General features: G+C 48.3%; 1 protein-coding gene and 1 non-coding gene across 7 annotated transcripts in view; one reads left to right on the plus strand and one right to left on the minus strand.

Annotated features, from left to right (window-relative positions):
* The window catches only part of Foxp1 (forkhead box P1), a 516185-nt gene that overhangs the window by 15661 nt on the left and 478723 nt on the right, over positions 1 to 21801 (plus strand). The window lies entirely within an intron of this gene.
* Trnaa-cgc (transfer RNA alanine (anticodon CGC)) lies at positions 73 to 142 on the minus strand. Its single transcript has one exon. It is a non-coding gene; the product is annotated as a tRNA-Ala (tRNA).

Raw genomic sequence — 21801 nt, forward strand, 5'->3', positions numbered from 1 at the left:
ATGACATGAGATGAGCTTCCCTAGTGTGGGTGGGTCCCTGTGAGTTGGAAACTGAGACTGGATTCTTTTCTGTGGCGGTGCTGGGGATTGAACCCAGGGCCTCGTGCACGCGAGGCAAGCGCTCTGCCCACTGAGCCAGGCCCCCAGCCCGAGGGCGGATTCTTTTTGACGTCATAGAGGGTTAGAATGTGGACATATTCCGGAACGTCTCTGTTCTCTCCCATCACGTGTCCTGATTCTCACCAGCCACTTGGTGGTGTGGGGCTCCTGAGCCAGCCACTCCGCCTCTGAGTTTTAGTTTATCGTGGTGGTGGTGATGGTGGCGCCTGCCCAGGGACATGAGCAGATGCACACAGTGCCCTGGCGACATGACCCCTGGAAGGCCCGCGGCTCTATCTCAGTGGTAAGCGCTCATCCTCTGGCCTGTGTGTCCCGGGGAGTGAGCTCCTGGCACTTTACATCCTCTCTGGCGTGTGTGATGGCGGAAGGTGACCAGTTCAGCCAGGTGACCTGAGCCTTCTTGGTTTGCCCCTCCGCAGACCCCTGTCCTGCTGCCCTCTCTGTCCAGCGCATGGCTCTTCATGACGCTTGGTGTGCACCACTTTCCAGGGGACCGAGTGCTGCCAGGGGTGCTTCCTGAGGAGGGAGGGGTGTGACAACCCAATGGGGAGTGCCCAGGGGCCAAGCTGGGAGTGACAGTCCCCTGTTTGCGTGGGACACGCCAGGCAGATCGCCACCTTCAAGGAGAGGTGCTTTGAGAATCCGTTGGCATTGACCCTCACAGCCCGTGTCCCCTGTGGGCGCCCTTCCCCAGGCGTCACCCCACAGCCTTCCTGTCCAGCTCTCACGTGCTGCCCAGAGTGCCCGTCACAACTGGGGTCAGAAACCATGCTCTACTTGGGTCTGACGTTAGGCCTCACGGGGTTCCTGGTCAGGCTGGGGACCTGGCTCTGTTGGCCTTGGCCGTCTGTGTCAGTCTTGTCCACCCCATTGTCTGGGCCTTGGGTCCACTGGGGACAGAACAGGGCTCTGGGACAGCTCACCGTCGGCCCAGCCCTTACTGCTGATCCACTCACGGTTCTCCACGCCTTTATTTCACCAACCGCTGCTCCCCAGGTCAGGGAGCGGGAGGGACCTTGCACGTGCCTCTGTGGGTCACTCCCCATGGTGATGGATGCACCTGACTCTGGTGAGATGTGCTTGGCGCACCTGCGTGCTGGTCCTGGTCAGTGACAGGTGCGGGTGCTCACGTCACTGCAGGTTTTCTAGCGCTCGAGGAGAGTGCAGAGCCGTTGTTGCCTTCGTCGTTGGGGACGTGACGTGGACCCGGGTTCATTTATCCATTCATTCACTCCTTCACTTGTTTATTTATTAATTCCTCATTTGTTCATTAATGGACCCCAAATTACTCCTGGGCCAGGAACCATTGCTGTTCACCCCGCCCCTTGGCTTACTCTGGAACATCCTCAGACATTTTAATCGTTTAGACATCCAAACCCGATGTTCTTTGTCAATAAACTTGTGTCGCTGATCATCTTCCGCCTTTCACTTACTAAGTATACAGCACCCAGGGTCAGCGAGTTGTCTCAATGCAGAGTTGCAACTTGTGTAACACATGGGGGGCTTTTGGCTACCTATTGACGACCTAAAATATGCTAGTTACGTACCAAGCATAAAGTATTCTTCCTTCCCTGTTTCTTCTTCCCTTTCTTCGGTAGAAGCCAGGGGTACTTTACCACTGACCTACATCCCCAGTCCTGCTTACCTGATTTTGAGGCAGGGTCTCACCAAGTAGCCCAGACTGGCACTGAAGTTGTCATCTTCCTGCCTCAGCCCCCAGAACCTTTTCTTTCTAGCCTGAGCATTGAATTAAGATGTGGCAGATTGATTTTTCCATGAGGCTAGAAGGCAGGTGTCATCTTGAGTATGTCTTCCTTTGAAGTCCTTGTTAAGTGTGTAGCCTCCCCCCCCACCCCCGGGGGGGGGGGAGATAGGTGTATTTGGCAAAGACGACTGCACAGTGAATTGTAAAAACCAGAGTAAAACGTTCCAGCAGTGATTTCCCATTACAGATGTTCTACGGGGGAGTTGCTTTAACACCAGCCATGTGCATGGCGTCTCCCTGGGAAACCAGCCTATTGGGGAAGGTCAGTTTGTAATCTGAAGTCCACCCAGCTGTCATTCCCCATCTGTATTTCAACCCCTACTACCGCATTCGGGACAGAGTGACCAACGACCTTGGTGTCTGTCGTCCCTAACTCCTTGGTGGGCAATTTGGTTTCTTTCCTTTCCTCTTTTCAATTTCCATCACAAACCAGCAAGGAAATAACTTCTCCAAAGGATCAATTGCCTGTTCATCGAAATATATTCTCACTTATCCCAAAAAACCCAAACTGCAAAAGCCACCTGACTCTCTGGACTGAGAAGTTTGGTGGATGCCCCTGGCACCCGTTGGGGGTGCAGCCAAGCCCATGTTTGGTCTCAGGTCGTGTGGTAGTTAAGGGCCAGGACTTCAGTTCAGCCCACTTGGGTTTAAAAAGGTTTTTTTGTATCACTCGTCGGATGACTTACAGCTTGTTAAACTTTTCTGACTTGCTTTCATCTTCCATAAACGTGCGTGCATACATGTGCGTTTAAAAGGACATAATGATAGAATTCACCTCCTCTGTCTGTGGATCAAATGATGTAATCCCGGTAGGATGTGACACCTGGTGCCCTGGGAGTCCAGGGGCCTCCTGTGTGTGAGCACCTGTGATGAGTGTTCCTCTGTCCCTATTGGCTGAACGGCCCCTGACTGAGCCAAGGCTCCTCCTAGCTCTGTCCTTATTGGTTAGGCGGCCTCTTACGTAACCAAGTCTCCTCCCTCGCCCTGCTCCTATTGGTTAAGTGGCCTCCTCCCTAGCCGAGGCCCCTCCTTGAGCATCTAAGAGGCTGGGAGGATGGGGAACCGGGCCAGGATCCTCAGCGCAGGGAGGAGGCCGGCGGACCTGCGAATGGGGCCTGAGCACCGAGCCTCGGGTTGGTGACGCTGCTGTTGGGTTTCGGAGCTTGGGTTGACTTGCTTTGGTTCTCTCTCTTCGCTTTTGAATAAGCTCCCAAAATATGGTTTTGTTGGGTGTTTTTTATTTGCCTGTGACATCGGTGCAGGTGCAGATAACAGGAAGCGAAACCGCAAGTGGCCCAAGGGAGCCTCGCTCCACTGGTGCCAAGCAGGGCTCACACCCGGGCGCTATCACCTTACTGATCATCTGGGAAGCTGGGTATTCACACGTGCCCCGAGGATTACGGGGGTGAAGTCACCGCCGGCACCCTGGCACCCTGGCACCCTGGCACCCACCTGCCTCGCTCCCCTGCAGGGCGTGCGAGGAGCCCGTGCCAGCTTCACCCGAGAGCATCCCGGGGCGGTTAGGTGCCTGGCATTCTCTAAGGCGCTTCCTCCCGGGGGCGGAGAAGTTTGTCTTTGACAGATGAATTCACAGGGTGTGTCTAGAACCGAAGTCCAACCTGGCTTTGAGACCACGTAAGGTGTGTCTTCGTTCCAAAATGTGAAATTTTGGAAAACTGAAGACCCGTGGTGGCTAGAATACCAAATTTTCTAAATGTTCACCTATTTGCATAGAGCAGCGGTTACATCCAAAGAAAATGTCTTCCAGCCTTCTTTGGCTCAGGAAGAGACGCGGTTGCCCTGCCTACCTGGGGGGGGATGGGGTCTCTCTCTCTCATTCTCCTGCGCTGGTCTTTGCAGGGAGCCCTTTCACATGCGCTAAATTGGGTGGAGTCTGGATTTGTGCTCCTCTGTTGCATCTGCACCTGGTCCACGTAAGATGCCCGCCTGCTTCCTGCTTCTGGGAAGAGCGCATCTCTAGCCATGCGCTGACCCACGAGGTAGCCAGAGCCTTTGCCTCCACCCTACACAGGCCGGGATATTGTTCTCTCTTCTTCATCCTTCACAGCCCACTCTGTGACCACAGGGCATGGGCACTGTCACACCCAGCCCCCATGGTGTGTCCCCAGCTGGCTCCTGCATTCACCCCCAGCCTCACATCCTGCATCTTCCAGAAGAGGCCCAGTCCTCTTCCCACTGCTCATCAACGAGAGAGCGGGAGGGAACGGCCCCCAGGTGGGAACTGGGTGCCCTAGAGGCCCTCTTTAGCCTCAGCCAGCTTGTCTGTGACATGGTTTGGGCACGTTGTCACGAGGGTAATTCACGTCCTGTGAAGGTGGATCCTGCTGGCTGAGTGATCCCAGTCTCCAGCGTCAGAGTTTCATGGTGCCTGGTCAGGAATCCAGCCCAGTGCCGCGCCACGCGGCGGTCCCGTCGTAGCCAGGCAGCGACTGCTTCATAGCCCGTCCACCACTCCCCGGCCACAGGACTCTGCACTTGCTGTTAAACACTGGTGTGCCTTGGTTTTCATGCCCACCTAATGGTAGGGTGTCCCCGCAGGCACAGGGCCCGTGGGGAGGACTAGAGCGACTAATAGTGTAATGCACTTGGAGCCAACGGGAGGCCTGGAGCAGAGTGGGCCCTCAGGAAATCCTAGGCTCCTGTGGTCGCCCTGGTTGTGCCCACAGTGGTTATCATTACCCGCTCCCAGTCTGGGCAGAGGCACCATCGAGAGGTCGTGTGTAGAACTTCCAGATCCTTCCACGTCTCGACAGCTTAGGAGGCAGAAGCCCAAGGAGGCCGGGTTGGAGAGTCCTGGTGTAGACCCAGGCTCCTGCCATAGGCAGGCATGTCCTCTGCCTGGGATGGAGACACATGGAGGGAGCTGGTCGCAGTTGGGTATCGGACCTTGGCTTTGAAAACAGAAGATGAAGAGCATTTCCTTGCTACTTGCCATAACTCTTTTTTTTTTTTCTTTCTTACTCCTTGAGGAGGGGGGCATAAAAGCAAAGAGGAATTTCAGCTTTGCCTTTTCCTGTTAGTGGAACCCACCATGAGCACCCTGCACACAAGATCCACAGGGGACGCTCTGCATGGTGTAGAACTTGGTGTGCAGAGATTCTGTCTGGGATTGCAAACAGTGGTCCCCAGAGCCCTGGGGGATCCCTTGGGAGGACCACGCCTGTGTGTTCCGTGTTTCTCCTCTTCATGTACAACTAATAGGAAGCTTAATTTGTCAGCGAGGCAAGGCCAGAGGTCAGCCACAGCCAATAGTAGGACGGTTATAGCAATGCAGTGGGATTATGTGACTGGTCTCTCTCTCTCTCAAAACATCATAATTTTGGGATGAGTTGACTGCAGGTGACGGGGGACTGAAGGAAGCAAACCTCAGGGGAGGGGCCCGGTGAGGCCAGGCCCACAAAGCAGAGAGTTCACAGCTTTGCATTTGCAGGGACGATTGCGATAGCTGATGTGTCCAATTTCTTCCATCCACCCAGTAACTTGCAAGGCACACGTGACGTCGTCTCCATTGGTAAGTGAGGAGTAGGAGATGCAGAGGGGACGGGTTTCCCAGAGTCACATGGCTGGGTTTTTCCTCTTGTGTTTGAAGCCCATGGACCATCACGTTCCTATACACCTTCTCTGCTGAAGTAGGGCTTCATACCTAGATGTGGAATTGCATCCTTTGGCTGATTTGCCAGATGGCTTTCCAGAGCAGCTGAGCAGCTTTACGTTGTCACCTGCAGAGCACAAGGGTTCCAGTTTCCCCACATCCTCACGATTCTTCTTATCTTTTTATTAAATGTCTTCGTGATTGCCTATCTTGTTTTTGAAGTTAGGAAACTTAGCTTGGGAGGATTTAGTGACTTGCTTCCATGACCAAAGGTGGTTCCATGAGCCAGGTTCTTTTTCTGGGCCTGGAAGATGTCAGGTCATTGCTGCAGGGGCTCACAGGAGGAAGATGGGGACAGCAGGTGGAATCCAGTAGGCAAGACCCACATCTGGGAAAGACCTAGGAGGCCAGGCCAGTTCTGGGGCCCTCGGAGGTGGCCAGGCCCATGTGGCCTCAAGTACAGGTTTCCAGGATGATTGTGGGCATGCGAATGGGACCTGGGTGGGGGCCCAGCTCCCCAAACCCCCTCCTCCCGGCCTCCTGCATGATGGTGGGTCTTTGTCCTCGTCTCCCTGCATGGGACAAATGCAGAATGCAGATCTCAAGGAGTGAGGAGTCAGAAGCCAGGACTTCCTGCCCCCTCTCCTCTGCCTCAGTGGACATGAGGTGGGGCCTTGACCGTGACCACCCAGCCCCGCTTCCTCCCCACACGGAAGCTCCCAGCAGAATTTCTAGTTTGTCACAGTTCTTGGCTCAGTCTCTTTCCCTGAGGAGACGGAGCTTTTAAGGTACTTTCTCGTGGGGGTCAGTCGTTTGTGCCACGTGCTGTCCTCTGGGGAGACAGAGGACTTTAAGATTTGTTGATGGGCAGGTACCTTTTCTGGAGGATTTTTAATGGACCATTTGAAGTGTGGAAGATAGTCCAGAGGCACGCAGACATGTGATACAGTCATTTTCCTCAAAGCATCTGCCTTTCCAACTCCCTATTTTACTTCTCAGTCCAGACAGGAAGCTGGTAAGCTCCCAGTTATTTGTTCAGAAAGGTAACTTGGCAGTTCACTCAAGTGAATCGTGTTTCTCTAGGAATTCCTCGTTTATCCCCCATCCTTAAGAAGATAGTCATTACCATTTTCGTGTGTTCAAATCTAACTTGTGGAATCTGTTCTAGTGAACAGACACTTATGAGTGATATTAAATGGACTGGTTTCCTGATTCTTTTCTTTTTAATTTTATATCAGGAATGTTTTTTGTATCATTAAATAGTCTCCGTAAGCATGATTTTTCAAGAGTGCCACAATTGCATTCAGATTATATAGTTTACCATGGTTTCTTTGGTTGGCTGTTGGCAGGATTTCCACGTTTGGCTGACATAAGTAACACCGACACAGACATGCAGGTGCGTCACTTTGCTTCCTTATTAGATTCTTTTTTAAAACTATTTTTTAGTTGTAGTTGGACACACAATATCTTTATTTTGTTTATTTATTTTTATGTGGTGCTAATGATTGAACCCAGTGCCTCACTCATGCTAGGCAAGTGCTCTACCACTGAGCCACAGCCCCAGGCCCAAAGGGATTTTTTTGTGTGTGTGCTGTGGATTGAACCCAGGGCTTTGTGCATGCAAAGCAAGCACTCTACCAGCTGAGCTATGTCCCCAATCCCTGCAACTGTCTTAATTTTATTTTACTGTCTGGTGTGAGGCCAGGGTTTGAATTGTTAAGTAAGTTGTGGTTCCAGAATTAATTTTTTTTTAAAAAATGAATTTCTCATTCTCTCTCTCTACCACTGAGCACATTCATAGCCCTTTCCATTTTTTATTTTTGAGACAGAAACTCACTAAGTTGCTGAGGTTGGCCTTAAACTCGCCATCCGCCCGCCTCAGCCTCCTGAGTCACTGGGATTTCAGGTGTGCATGCAAGTCTCTTCTCTACTTTTTCTATTCTGTGTCACAGAAAGTCAGTATTGATGACGCTCTGCTGTTAGGATTCTCTCATATAAGTTTCGTGGCCTTGAACAAGTTGCTGAACTGTTCTGGGTCCAGATCTCCTGTGGAAATGAGGATACTGTGGGCAGAGAACGAGGCACTTCCAATGAGGACTCACTGTGTCCGATTTTCTGGGGCAAGCCTGCCTTCATACCTGTTGCTCAAGAATCCTGTCGGGTTTGACGTTGTTTCAGATTTCTCATTGGTATCAAAGCAATGTTAGAAGCAGACATGAACTCTGTATGCTGTTTCTGCTCCTGTGTGGTGTCAGCTTAGGGGGTGTGAGGCGTGTGCGCAGTGGTCTCGGAGAGGTGATCACCAGGCTTCCTTCCTCTCTCTTTTCATTTTGGGTACCAGGGATGGAACAACTCAGGGGCACTGGACCCCTGAGCCACCTCCCCAGCCCTGTTCTGTATTTTATTTAGAGACAGGGTCTCACTGAGCGGTTTAGCTCCTTGCTTTTGCTGAGGCTGGTTTTGCTCTTGTGATCTTCTTGCCTCAGCCTCCCTAGCTTCCTTTCTCTCTTGACCTGTTCTGGGCACAGTGTCATGAACCCCTGTGTCTTGCAGTCCTCGGTGTCGGTGCGGAAAAGTAGAGGCCCGGCAATTGTTCTGGAAGATACACTCTGAATGTTCTTGTTAGAGTTGGTTTTCGGGTTTTCTCCTTTTTGAATGCTGTCAACGTATGAATACTAATTTTTATTGTGTGCTCAGGTTTTAAAAGCATACATTTTGTGATGAACCCTTTTGGTGGTGATGAACCTTAAAAAAGTGTTTCTCCTGGAGAGCAGGAGGGGGTCCCCCAGACATTAACTTCCATGGAATGCTTTTGATTTTTGCTGTTCACTGTGGTGGTCCCAGTAAAGCCACTGAGCATTCAGAAAATAGAGAAGGACCACGTCGTTTTCCAAAGGAGGACTTATTCTAAGAAGGCCGGACCTCGGGCCGTGGCAGAACCTGTGTTTACATTTTATTCCATGAAGTGTGACTTTCGTTTAGATCCAAGGTGTGTTTTCTAAATTCATGATGCATCCTGAGGTTTCTTAGACACATCTGAGGAGGCATTGGTGACCTGGGTTGTGTGGTACTGTTAATGCAAGATTTTTTTTTTTTTTAATAAACCGTGAGTGCCACCAGCTTCACATGGTATTGGACGCTTCAAATAGAAACTCACTCAAGGTCATTCTGGTAATAGTTTGATTTTTTTTTTTTTCCCATCCAAATCATGAAAAACAAATTAAGGCGGTTGGCATTTCATTCTTTTGAAGATGAAATACCTAATGTGAAGATGATGATGATGATTGTAAATTAGGTTTAAAAATAACGTTGAGGGTGAAGTCATTTGTTTTTGTGATGATGAATTTGGATGCCTTTCTGGGGAACGTGTTGTGGAAAGCCCATTTTTACTGGATTAAGAAACACGAAGAGTAAAATGTTCTTGGAAGCCATAGTGGTGACCACATATTTCATAATTCTATCTAGACTACAGTATCCATCCCTGGAATAGGAGCTGGACCTCACTACCACCATTACAAATATTATTACGTGTGCACAGATGACCGGATGTCAAGGTTTTACGCTGAGACTCAAGTTGAATACTCACAACTAGTTGACCACCAGTGGGATTATAGGAATCAATATTTGAGATTTTGAAAAAGTATTTTGTACATCAGTGTGAATGGTCTACCATGTCATTAAACTTTAAGAAGGCAATAGTCTAAATTTGTATTTTGTTCAACATTTGTTGGAAATTTTAATAACTCGAATGTCGTGCACACAAACACATACACCTGCCCTTGAAACCTTTAGCAAATTACAATTATTAGAACAAAAGATTGCCAACTGGACATGTTATAATTTTCCTTTCTGCAAAGGAAAGGGAAGAACTCAGGTTACGTAACGCAAGCTCAGAAAGTCAGCGGTGCTTCTGAAATTGTATAACTACTTGGAAATATCTCGTCATTGGGAAATACCTCATCATGGAGTGCCTATTTTAAATTAGATAATGTGACATCTGTACAGAAGTGAAATGAAACTAATATTGCCTGCAACGTTGCTGTACCTAAATTTGGCCAAACACACCAAGAAACTATAATGCAAATTAATTTACTTAATGAACTTTTCTCTTGTAAAAAGTTTGTCAATGAATTTACACAGGATGGAGTTAATAAAATGACCTGAGAAAATACTGTGCTCAGGACACTGATGATAAAGACATAAATACCTACATTTATCTGTCTACGCGTTGCAATGCCAAGGAGTCAAGTGGAGGTGGCCTGTCATTTAGGGAGTCGCTGAGGCAGACTCAGATGAGCATCTGTGCAGAGGCTGTTTTTTGGTGGGCCATGGATGTCGACATTGGAAGGTGTCAGAATTTGATATTTATTAGTCAGTAAGATATGAAACTTTCAGGACTTAAGGTAGTTTTTATGAAAATAAGAAAAAGATAGTACAAGTAATATTTTTCCAGAAACCTAACGCTAACATGGCAGAAGGGTTAGTTAACAGCCAAGAAACTGATACAGATATGAGGGGGTACAGGAAGTGTCTCCCACTTAGGTTATTTGGTTATTTGTTAAATGTTAAAATAAACAGTTTCGAAAGAATCTAAACTAGGGTGATACTTTGCTTTGTAATTCCATACTGTTTTAATATTTTACCATAACTTATTTCATAATTCTTATTACCCTAAAATAAGTTTTGTTTGCTTTTATTGTTTGTAAGTTTTTCATTAAAAATAATTCCTTTTTTTCTTTTTTTTTTAAGTAGTGGGGATTGAACCCAGGGCCTCCCACACACTAGACAAATACTCTGCCACTTAGCTATACCCTCAGCCTGCTAATTCCATTTTCATTTTGATTGGAATTTAAAATAGGTAATCATGACAGAAGAATTGAAATCTTTTCTATCTTACATCTCCTTATCCGGAAAAGAGTATGATTATCCTTTTGTTCAAATACTCAGTTGTGTTTCTCATGAAAATCTTATAGCTATGTACCTATGCCTAGAAAGAATGTCCCATTAATATTTTCCTACTATTTAGTGTATATGGACAGCCCTGTATTCATGTGTGTGTGTACATATACACACATATATACACACACACACATCTATATAGTTGTAGATGGACACAATATCTTTATATAATTTATTTTTATGTGGTGCTGAGAATCGAACCCAGTGCCTCATCCATGCTAGGCAAGTGCTGTACCGCTGAGCCACAACTCAGCCCTATTTTTGTATATTTTAAATTTGATCATCTTCTTTGTATATATGTATGTATTATTAAAATAACCTGAAGAAATTTGCCATTTCATAGATAGCAATATTACTCCCATTTCCGTATTTCTTTTTCCTGCCTTATTGCATTGGTTCTGTAGGATGTAGTGTGTTCAGTAGTAAGTAGTCCCTTACAGACTTCTCTTTTGCACAGATTTAATTGTCTCAAGGATAGTCCTTTATTTATGTTTGAATCTCTATGGTTTCTTCACACAGATATGCATTTAATAAAGTGTGAGTTGTATGTAAATTCTCAGTATTTATGTCTTTATTTTAGGTTTCTGCAACCGATATTCCACTATACACACTTCTAGAGGGAATTGTTTGGAACTGATTGATGCATTTGATGAGGTTAACAGGGAAAAAAGGGGATTTGTTTTATTAATAAGAGTTTCCATCCTTTGAATTTTGTCTGAGGTATCCAGGAAGGTAGCCATAGATAGTAGAGATCAAAAGATTTAAAGGTCTAAATTCTGGGGTGGTTTTGCTGTATTACAGTGTCCGGTTTGCTCCAGGTATACAGCAGTGATTCCTTCTCTATTTCTGTATGTTTTTCTCTGACACAATTAAAATTTGGGTTTTGAATGGAAGTACAAAATTCCATTGAAATCATTAAAGGTAGTATGTTTGTTTTGTAGGCTAGGAATGTACGCATTGTCACAGTGACTTGAGGGACCTGGAGATGTGCATGGGCTGTGGCTGGGACCCTTACTGTCTGTCTGTCCAGGCTAGTGCCACACGTACTCCTGTCTTTTTTGATACTATTAAGGTTTTCATTGAACCAGGGACATTCTACTTGCTAGAGAGGAAAATAATTTTCTGTGCCCTACCTTTGCATTTGAGTAATCCCAGGAGTGTTTTTTGGGAAAGCTAGTTATAGGTTGTTGTGTTTGGAATCAACAAATAGAAATATTCTGTAATTTATGTCATTTTGTTTTACGGCACACTTGACTCTTACAAATGTCTTGACATTTTGTAGAATGCTTTTGCGGACGAAGCCTTGATAGTTTCATGCTACAGGAGCCCTTTCCTTTGGAAAAATTATATTTACTCCTTGGAGAGTTGAAGTTGGAACACGTAGGCCAAACGTTGCTATCCGTTCCAGGTATGCCTCTCCTCAGCGTCTCTTTCTGAAGTGCATAAATATTAGAGAAAACATTTTTCCCCCCGCTGTTTGTTGATAATGTGTTTGAAGTGGGCATGACATTTTGTGTCTCTAGTTCCATAATTCGCCACTTGAGAAGAGCTCAGCTCTGGAGACTGGGCGGCCGCACAGTATGGTGGCTTCACCGTGACTGGTGGGATGTGGCAGAGGGACAGCGCCTCCTGTTCAGAGAGACCTGGAAGCTGCAATTCCTCAGCCAACCTGCCCTGCACCCGCTGTGCCTTTTCCACCCCATTTATATGCTGTAGAGGGATGGTCCAAAGAGAGAGCTGGAGAAAGGTTCTTTACCTGGTCCCTGAGAACAGGAGCTGGCGTCTGGGAAGGACCCTGAGGCTTTGAACTAGGTGCTAATGAGGCAGATTGCTTAAAATGCAGTCTTGGATCACTGAAGGGTTTACAGAGACAAAATCTGGTTTCTTCTCTTCCGATGAGTTTCCTTTTTTTTTCTACAGATTAATTTTGTGTGTGCACTTTTAGACGTAGGCATCTTTGGGTTGGTTTTCTTCTTCGCTGAATATTAATTAATATCAAAGCGTATCTCAGACACCTCAGTGGAACTTTCCCGCAGGCCTTGACTGTTTTGTAAATACTGGCTTGTGTGATCTGTTTGATCCTTGATCCGTGATCCATGAGCTGGGTGCTGCTCCCTTGTTTCTAGATGTGGAAACTGAGGCACTAGAAGTTTACCAAGTTGTTAGCTCAGGATCCCACGGCTGCTGTGGAGCAGCGGTATCCCAGGGGCAGTCCTGCTCAGGGGTTTGTGCAGGGAGCTTGCTTTGCTGAGTGATTTGCAGTCGCTCTACTGGGGGCGAGGGACAGGGATTGTGGGGGTGAGAGCTGAGGTGCCCCCACTGCGGTGGCGTGGCCACTTGTGAACATTGGCTGTGTTTGCTTTTGATTTATTTATATGATGCTGTTTGCGGTACTTTCATGCAATGAACTTACATTACTTTGGTACTTATGGGTTTAAAATAAAAGTTGTCTTTGAAAAGAGTCTTTGGATACATGCTTAGCTTCAAATTTTAGGAAGACAAGTTCTAAATATAAAAAGACATAAAAAAATTAGAAGTTTACCGGAGAGCTTTTTTTTTTCCTTTTCCTTGAGCTACTTCCAGAACTGGAGTATTCTTGAACGTCATTCACCATTTCTTCCTCCTCCAAGGGCTTTCGTCCATTCTCAGGGCCACTGAAGTCTGCACGTTAGAGTCAAAAACTGAGAAATGATTTCATCCCCATTATTGTATCTAATCTGTGACGTAAATGTCTGCGATACAAATTATTAAGATGTGTTTGTTTTGGAATCTGGAAAGTGCGTTTGTTTGCACTGAGGTCAGAAATGAGGAGGGGGAGTCCCGGCGACTGTGGTCACCAGAAGGAAACCCCAGGTGGGGAAAAGGGAGTGGCCATCTCCTCTGTCAGTCGCAGGTGATAGGAGCACAGTGAGTTGCCGAGAGTGAGTGGGATCACACATCAAGTCAGTGCGTAGATCTCAGGAAGTTAAAATTAACCTTGGAAACCCAATTGATAACCAACCTGAGGACCTTAGCAGCTCCTGAGTCAAAAATTAACTTCTTTAGTTAATGCGTCTTGGAGGTGGCACAGTTGTCCTTCCACATCTGGGGACAGTGGGTTTCAGGACCCCCTTTGAATGAGTTTCTTTTATAAAATTACGCAGTGTTCACATAGACCCCACGAACACCTCCCTCACACTTTCATTCATTTCTAGAATTCTTTTTTTCTTTTTTTTGAACCTTTGGGTGCTTAACCACTGAGCCATTTTTTAAGAAAATATTTTATTTAGAGTCAGGGCCTCACTAAAGTTGCTGAGGCTGGCTTTGAAGTTGTGGTCCTCCTGTCTCAGCCTCCTGAGCTGCTGGGACTACAAGCGGGCACCACAGTAGAATACTTTTAATACGTGGGACAGTCTAAAATGCACTACGGATACTGGTGATACTGTATTGTTTTAGGAATAATGGCCCAAACCAGTCTGTGTGTGTTCAGTACAGCTACTTTAAAAGAAAATCTCCACCCCCGGGTTGGCTCAGTCCTCTGACGCGCGGAATGCGAGGACACACAGGGGCCGCTGTATACACAGTGGTTGACTTGCCCCTGGCTGGCCGTGTGACCCTGGAGAGGCTTCCTGAACACTCTGCTTTACTCCCCATACCTCATCTGGCCCTTAACTGGACTAAAGGAGTAAATATAATTCCATAAGACACTGAGCGCTTTTCCCGTAGCAAGTGCAGGTTCAGTTTTAGTGACTGTCCTCAGCACTTACTCTGCTTTTAATTCAACTGTGTCTCGTTCCTTCTGGGGCGCTAAAGGACAAGTCCAGTTTGAGGGGCCAGGAATACAGAGGAAAGAAGAAGCTAAGGAGAACTGGGGAAGCTGGGCTGTGTGGTGAATTCCGTAGCGGGGCCTCGGGTGCTATGGTAGGAAGGTGGCTTTGTCCCCCACGTGAGGACCCGAGCTGCGTGTGTCCACGTGGGTGCTGAGTCTGCAGTGGAGCTGGAATCTTGCGCTCCTTGTTCAACTTTCCTTCCTAGGCCCTGTTTCGGTTTTGTTTTTTTTTAAACATCCGCACTCATGGTGATGACGGGTTGGTTCACAGTGACACGCAGGTCGCCCCCATTTTCATGTGTGATTAAGCCTGGGGGGGCGCCCCCCTTGCCATGTCTCTTCCAGAGGATGAAGAGAGGCCCCCGGGAGGGGGGGGGACTGCAGGGTGCCTCACCTCTCTCCCTGTTCCCTGCCTCCCCAGCCGCCCTTTGGCCTCTTATGAAACTGACTGTTTGTCCTGGCCCCTCCCTGGGTCCGGGTAAGGCAGTGTGGTCCAGAAGCCCCTTTCTGAATCCAGGAAGAGCCTTTAGATCTTTCCTTCCCCCCGCTACAGACGGACACCACCAGACCTCAGTCCTGGGCTGCCCGGAGACCTGGGAGGTGGCGGTGACCTCCAGAGGACTGTCCTGTCCTCTCTGCCTAAAGGGTTACAGCTGATAAGCAGCCAGCCAGGTGTTGGCTTGCAGAGGTGTTGGGCAATCGTGCCAGAAAGATCCTGCAGTGACTTTCATTCAACATCCGCCGCTGCTCCCCCCCACCACACACACACAAAGGCCTCTCCGCGTTGCAGAAGGGAAATAGACTTCTTGCCCCTTCAGTGTGGCTCTCAGTGGCCGTTGCTGGGTGACTCGAGCTCCTCTGTTCCTGGTAGCACTCAGAGACATGGAAAGGGATGCTAACCTGGAACCACAGGAGCACAGGCCCAGGGAGATGTCCAGGTGCCTCCCTCGAGGGCCGCCCCGCCCCTCCACCTGGGGCAGGTCTGGTGTCTCCCCACCAAAGCTCCGTCCTCAGACAGTGTTTTCTCCACTTTCGTCCAACCTGCTTTCTGGGGATGTACTGATGGCTCCTTGGTCCAGTAGTCCCGGGCTGCTGTGGTCACTTTTAGGGCATGTGGATCCAGCCCCTTGGCAGTGGCGGGGTGAAGCAGGGCAGGCCAGGCACCCAGACGGCCTGGGAGCAGACTGTCGCCAACTCCTAATAGTTTTAGGAACCTGCAGTTTTTAGTGTGTGCGACCGTTCAGAGCTATTGAATTTGCCTTGAACCTTTTTGCATTGGGTCCAAGTTTTCTTTCTTAAAACTCATACCAGTGACAGCCGTGTCGGAATCCAGCCCTGTGTATGTATTTCTGGGTTTCACAATGTGTTTTGTCTTCAGAGCAAGGATTTTTTTTTTTTTCCTTTTTCTCTCCACTCTCTCTCTCCCTCCCCTCTGCCTCCCCATTTCCTTCTTTTCTTTCCAATTTCCTTCTTTTCCCAAGTTCATAATGAAAATGAACCGTTAGATGTGCGTTTCAGCTGAGAGCTAAAGGAACAAGCCCGTGCGTGGCTTGGGTCGTGCCTGGGCTGTCCTCGAAGGGAAAATGACCACTCAGGGCTGGTCTGGAGGGGGCTGCAGAGTCTGCAGGCCCTGCCTGTGCTGTCCAGGGGCCTCCTGGAGAAGAGCAGGGTGAGGCTGGGTGGGGGGGGAGAGCCGTCTGCAGGTGTGCAGGTGGGGTTTGCTGCATTCTGCAGATGGGACACCCCGCAGCAGGGTGCTGGGGACCTTGCACCAAGGCCCATGTTGACTTGGATTAGGCTGCATGTAACCCTGCCTCGGAGAACTGGGGTGAGGGCCTGTGTGAGAGGGAGCGACGTGGACCGAGCCCCAGCTGTCCAACGTCACAAGTTTCCTAAAGGGACCTTATGAAGAACTGCTTGGAATTGGTAATTCGATCACCAACTTTGTACAGTTAAGGACCTAAAAATAGCTCACCCAAGGTCTCACCTTTCTAAGCTCCCTTAATGAGCAGATCTTTCCCGGTGCAGATTAGTGGGGTGCATTTGGCTAACATGACCCCGGTCTTGGCTGCTGATGAGGTCAGCGTGGGGATTCCTGCCTCTTGTGGACTGGTTACCTTCTCTCTGTTTCTTGGCTGTCAGTCCGCTAGCCCCAGCCAGCTGGCTCCTGAGCCGAGTGGCACGGAGGGTGTTTTGCAAGGTGCTGTTTCAGGGCTAAGCACAGATCAATGCCCTCCTGCCCTCCTGGGGACAGCCTGGAGCTGGCCCACTCATGGGCTGAGTGCCCCTCTCCACTTCTGAAAGACAATAGGGTCGGTGAAGATTAACTGGAAGTGCTGATGAGGCCTGGGATTTTGGACTTTCGCCAGGACAGACGCAACGTTCACAGTGATTTAGGGAGAACCGTGCCATGGTTCACCAGTGGGAGAGTTTAGGATGAGCAGGACAGCAGAGGGACACCAGCAAGCAAGAGGGAGGTGGCCGTGGCTGGAAGTGCATTGGCCCAGGATGCAGGGTCTCCCCAAATCCCAGGGTGACCCCACCATCCTTGGGTGATAGGCTCTTTTGACTTTGATCTCTGGGTTCCCACCAATTGCCCAGCTAGCGGGTATAGGTTAATTTTATAGTAAGCCATTTATTAAGGAATTCCATATTAAGTAGTTACTGAAAACTTTTGGGGTTTTAAACAGTCTAAAGAATAGAAAATGTCTTGAAGGTAAATATTTGCAAAAATGAGTCCAATTCTTTAACATATGTTCTTTTAAAAAAATTTTTTTAGTTGCAGATGGACACAGTACCTTTATTTTATTGATTTATTTTTTATGTGGTGCTGAGGCTGGAACCCAGTGCCTCACACATGCTAGGCAAGCGCTCTACCACCGTGCTACAGCCTCAGCCCCTTGACACGTTTTTTAAAAAACAAATGAAACCTACAATAATATTACCCCAAGAGTGATTTCCAAAGTAAGATGAGAGTCATTTTGTAACTCTTGATTATTTATTTTTGCATTCTCTTTCTATAATGATAAATGTGCAATAAGGAGCTGTCAGGAAGAGCATGATTCTGCTTCGATTTGGGGGAACTTCTCACCCTGCTGGTTAGATATCACTTTATCCAAGAGGAAAGAAAACTGCACTCTGGGAAATTGTGAATCATCTAAGGTCACTTGGCCGGAAAGCGGCAGAGCTCGGGGAACCCAGTTCTCCTACACTCAGGCCAGACTATTTCCCAGGCATAGATTTTGGGTGTGTCTGTGTGTATGTGTGTGTGCTCACACACGTGTGCAGATAGATCAGCAATTTTCCTTCCTTTTAACCAACTGATTCTCAGCGTGGCAACCTGGAAGTGCCGTTTTCTTTCCCATCTTTCCAAAGAGCCAATTCGGTTTATTGCTTTACAGCCCTAACAGTCTTTTGATATCTCTAGATATAGAATTGACTTTGTCTCCTCTTTGCCTTGTAAGCTGTTTGGAGCAAAGTGAGATTACCATCGTAAGCTGAATCTGGAAAAAAAAAATTATTATCTTTCCTGACTACTGTCGTTTCCTTGAAAATAACTGTTACTGAGTTTGGCCTAAATCTGTGGCCCCTTCCAGCTGGGTGGTTTGTATTATAAAGTGCACAGCCATTTGGTCTTGCCCCCACCCCACCAGGATCATATTCTGCCTGTTTTAATGTACCAACAGCAGTGTGGTGTTTGGAGAAACCAGCCCACTAATAAAATGGAGTGTAACATGGGGGGGGGGGCTTGGACAGGTTGTCCACGCAGGGCAGGCTGGAGGGTTGCAGTTTGTCTTTATTTTTCCGTTAGCATCTCTGCATAGGTGCCCATTGCCCCAGTGTTGGACCAGCATTGCTCATCTGCAATATTTTCATGGCCAATTGTCTCCTTTTTTTTTTTTTTTTCTTGTTTCTTTACTTTCCTTTGATATGTCTTTTAGGACAAATCAGGGCTGAAATGGATCAAATTGGATCATGCTAGCAATGGTTTGAAAAAGATAACTATTAAAAAGATATAAAATGTTGTCACATTAAAAAGTTTTGTAAGCCAGGTGCAGTGGCACATGGCCTGTGATCCCAGTGGCTCCGGAGGCTGAGGCAGGAGGATGGCAAGTTCAAAGCCAGCCTCAGCCACAGTGAGGCACTAAGCAACTCAGTGAGACCCTGTCTCTGAATTAGATACAAAATAGGGCTGGGGATGTGCTCCATGGTCAAGTGCCCCTGAGTTCAATCCCCAGTATCCCCCCCCCAAAAAAAAAGTCTTATAAATTAATTATAGTTATATCTTATATAAAAGATTCACATGTTTTTATGTACTTAATCACATATCTTTTAAAAACTGTTAAGATTGGTCTGCTACGTATTTCAGGCCTGATTTTCCTAGTATATATAGAAAAGGAAAATAATTTATATCTCCATGTATGCACAGGATAATATACTCAGGGGCACACACACCCACAAAAAGCAGAATAGAGTTCATAGAAGACTTTCCTATTTTGATAAACATGTTCAAAAAGAGAACCACTTCAGACGCGGGGGATTTTACTGAAGATGACTCTGACCTTTATGTGGTGGTCTAAGGTCTCTGTCACTTTCTTTGTTAGTTGCATTTGAAAGCAGCCGAGTAGACCAGCAGGAGAGGCTGGCCGCGCTGTGGGCACAGCACCAGGGGACGCCAGTCGGCGGTGCTCGGGTTTCCTCCGGGTAGCGCACCCGTTTTGCTGGGAGGCAGAGGCTGGGGAGGTCCACGCCAGCCAAGCGCCATGGAGATGGGACTTGTCACACACACACACACCCCCCCTCGGATCTGAGCTGCCAGGGCTTTACTGCACATTCAGCTGGGCCCTGTGGCCGCGCTGGGTGGCCCACCAGGGTTTGGAGTGGACCCCATTCCGGGTGGCCGGGGAGGGACTTGGGGAGGATGCAGAACTCCATGCGGCAGGAGGCGCCGCTGCCTGCCACCAGATCTCGGTGCCCATTTCACCCCGATCCTCCTCCTCTGTCCCTCTCCAAGTGGAAATTTTGCAAGCTCGACTTCTGCGGCATGCGTAGTACAATTTGGCTGAGAGCAGTTTCTGGCAAAAGAAATAACCAAATTATTATTCAGTCATGGGTTTTTAACAGCCGCAAAGCAAGTGGATGTTAACTAAATGATGCAGTTTATTCCCTTCCTCTTATTGCCAGCTTGCCTATTACAGAGCGACTGCCAGTTTCCAATAAGTGGTACCCAGATGGTATTCGCAGGCCGCCCACTTGGTTACAGAGCCGGATCGGGGAATAACTCGGCAGACACTACAAGCTCTGGGTCAATTGAGGGGGAATGCCTGTTGCTTCACAGTTTTGCATATGTAAATCTGTTAATGTTATGTCAGTATTGTGCGGGCTAAACACAAGCGTTGCCTTTCTCTGGGGGCCCAGCTGAACTTGGACCACAGCCCAGCTGTACCGAGGCTCGCTCGGGGAGCCGAGCTGCAGTTGGAGGCTGCAAGTTGGAGGCTCCTCCGCGCCCGCCTCCCTCCACTCCTGCCTGGGCGCTCCTGCCTCGCCCGCAGCCCAGCCGGGTCGGCGGCTGCAGGAAGCGCCTGCCCTGGGCCCGCTCCATAATAGGACAGGCTGGCTGCCTTTACAAGCTGGCAGCGGAGGGAGAGGGAGGGAGGGAGGGAGGAGCGCAGCAGAGAGCGAGGCTATTTTTAGGCCAGGCTTCAGCCGGTTCCTGGGGCCCCTCCGCCTGCCCGCCTCGCTCGCTCGCTCCCTGTCCTCTGTGTCTGCTCACTTCGGCTCCCCAGTTTATCAACTGCAGATGTGGCGCACAGCCGGCTGGGGAGAGCCCTGAACCAGGTCGCGCGCGGCCCTCGCAGGCCACATCTGCTGCGGCAGGCTGCAGGGAGAGGCGGGCCCAGGGTTTTGGGGAATGCCTACAAGGGCCTCCACGCGGCCTGGCCTCCGCTCTGGCCTGCGTGGACAATTATTTTACACTAATGGCATCAAGATAGCAGCTATAAAAAGGAGACTCGCAGGGGCTCTGCCCCCTCTCCTCGGGCGAACCTTGCCCGTCACCATGAGCCACCCCCTTTTCCTCTTTTTATTGTGGTTTTTTTTTCCCCCTTGTTCTCAAAAGCTTATTACATTGGGTGCAAACAACAACAGAAACGCCATAAAAAGGCCAGAATCGTAATACGCTTAAGAGCTAAAAAAGACTCATGGTGTTGGTTGAACCAATGAAAATATTCCTGCAGGTACTGTAAAATTTATGTGCCATGTGAAAAACATTAAGGGTGTTGTTTTTTCACGGAGGGAAATGTTCATTGTTGAGCCATTTTGTAAATTATTTTAATGCTGCATTTCTGCTCAGACCTCATGATTTTGATATATAAACCGGTTTAATGTCTTGTGCACAGGCCCTGGCTTTTCTTAGGTTTTATATATTGGAAAGCCCGTGTTTGTATTGGACCTGCTGGCTTCTTTCATACTGAAAAATCTGTCTCGGGTGGCACCGTGCCATGTGGCAGAGAAAGAGTTTGACCACAGTTCAACCTTCAGTGTTGATTTTTGAGGCCTGAAAGCTAGGCAGGACCTTGTCAGTAATAGCAAGGAGGTGTGGTCTGTCTGTCTTTCTTCTCTTCTCTCTCTTTCTCTCTCTCTTCCCCGGAGTCCTTTGACAATAGTGACAGCAGTCTCTCTCAAGTGGGGCACTTTCTAAGCACATCGCTCTGTTCTCAACTTTTTCTCCACTTCTGATAGGAGCAACGTTGTCTGCCTGTCCTGGGCTTCTTTCTTGTTATTTTTTTTTTAAACGCTCTCAGAGCAAATTTTGGTGAGTGATGCATTCCAGCGTCTCGGATTCTCTTGCAAGATGTGTTTCTGCGACATTTCCCCGTGTCTGTGGTGCAGGGAGACTGCCATGCTCCTCTGCTCACATTTCGCATCTCTCTCGACTTTGTTCTGGGGAGCCAGATGGAAGCACGCAGATTGGTTTTATCTTTCGCCCTTCACACTGTAACCTGATCCCCAGCCTATCTAGACATGTAGCAGAAAATTTACTATGTGAAAGCAAGGAAATGATTTAGAATATGGACCAGCCCGGGGAGAAGGGCTCAAGATGTACTTTATCAAAGCAAATCTCTCCGCCGGACTCCCATACCTTTTTTTTTTTTTCTTTCCTTTCTTTCTTTCTTTTCAAAAGAAATGGTTTCCTGATCAAGGGCACTTCTAAAGGTGCCCACACATTCTTTTCCCATTTAACGTAGGTGAGGAACTGCTAATTGACCAGTGAGTTCAGAAAGGGGTGAATATGTGTGCAGTGAAAGTTGATTCCCTAAGATCTGAAAGCTTGGAAGAGCACATCTGTAGAGTCACAGAACGGGCAAAGCTGTGCAGACGAGGCCAGAGCGGTGGACTGTCATGGGGGACCTGTTCAAAGGTACGTGTGGGTCCGGGGACAGACTCAGGACTCAAACCCAGCGCTGTCCCCATGGCAGCAGGAAACAGTGCCGTCACGGGCTTTAGGCTCTGTATGGCTTTAATGGCAAAATATTT

Source organism: Ictidomys tridecemlineatus, chromosome 16, assembly GCF_052094955.1.
Source record: "Ictidomys tridecemlineatus isolate mIctTri1 chromosome 16, mIctTri1.hap1, whole genome shotgun sequence".
Lineage (NCBI taxonomy): Eukaryota > Metazoa > Chordata > Mammalia > Rodentia > Sciuridae > Ictidomys > Ictidomys tridecemlineatus.